Source organism: Trypanosoma cruzi, assembly GCF_000209065.1.
Source record: "Trypanosoma cruzi strain CL Brener chromosome Unknown tcruzi_1047053415841, whole genome shotgun sequence".
NCBI classification, from domain to species: domain Eukaryota; phylum Euglenozoa; class Kinetoplastea; order Trypanosomatida; family Trypanosomatidae; genus Trypanosoma; species Trypanosoma cruzi.
The window spans coordinates 1-936 of record NW_902729.1 but is presented as its reverse complement, the minus strand read 5'-3'; the positions used below and the strand labels follow the sequence as shown (position 1 = coordinate 936).

Genomic DNA, 936 nt, shown 5'->3' with positions numbered 1-936 from the left:
TTCTTTCCTCCTTTCCCTTCGCTTTTTTTTTTGTTTGTGGACCCACAGTCTGTCTCTCAAGGAATTGTTGTAATGGCTTATTGATTTGGCAGCACGTGCCCTGTAAGGCGTGCCCCCAGACCTCATGGTGCTGTGCCGTGCCCCAGCAAGACACAGCTGGTCCGGGCGCTGGTTTTGATGCCGTCAGCCCCGCGCCAACAACGACGACCCCGTGAGGGAAACATTGCTGGCTCCTGGCTTCCCCCGACAATACGGAGCAATTGACCCTGGCACCGCGCTGAGGCGGCCGGAGGGAAAATTCCGAAAGGAAATAACAACGGGTTTGGCGGGAGTGCCAGGAAATGAATGCAAATAAGAAGGGAAAAAAATGTATATGCGAGCAATGAGAGTCATTTAAATGCAAAACGAAGGTTCAAAAACAAGGATCATACTTTGGTTGCTGACCTGCCACAACGGGGTGGATGAAGAGGGCAATGGACGTGTACTGCGTGTGCGCTTGAAGCTGTTAGAGGCCTCTATTTTTGTTATTTTATTTGGCTTGGGTCTCTTTGGTGTGTCCTTTGTTGCTCATCTGTGGCCGTAAACTGAGTTATGTGATTGTGGTTGAGCGGGTGTTGTGCGCAAGTGGAATGGGCGGTCTTTCCGCACCGCCAGGGGTCAGCTGCGTGTGCGATCACCCACGCACTCCCCGCTAATGATCTCGCACTGCGGCAGCACGTGATGAGGAGCTTCTTATGTATGTAACTCGGGAAATCTGAGTGTGTCGCTGAAGAGCCAACGGAGAAATCGTTAGATAGTGACGCTGATGCCGCCCAGCCCAACCGCCTCCACGAGACCGTGCCCGCCATCCCCTTTAATAGCGAGCGGACCCTCAGTGCGTCACCGCGAGCCGCTTGTCTACACCGGGGGAGAGAGAAGTGAGGTGGAGAGAAGAGA

At 53.6% G+C, this 936-nt stretch overlaps 2 non-coding genes across 2 annotated transcripts; both read left to right on the top strand.

Moving 5' to 3' along the window:
- Positions 1–718: 718 nt before the first annotated feature.
- On the top strand, positions 719–808 carry Tc00.1047053415841.20. Its single transcript, XR_008254119.1, has one exon. It is a non-coding gene; the product is annotated as a C/D small nucleolar RNA (snoRNA), TB10C1C1 (small nucleolar RNA).
- Positions 809–845: 37 nt separating this feature from the next.
- On the top strand, positions 846–912 carry Tc00.1047053415841.10. The gene has a single exon (XR_008254118.1). It is a non-coding gene; the product is annotated as an H/ACA snoRNA, TC10C1H1 (small nucleolar RNA).
- Positions 913–936: the final 24 nt, after the last annotated feature.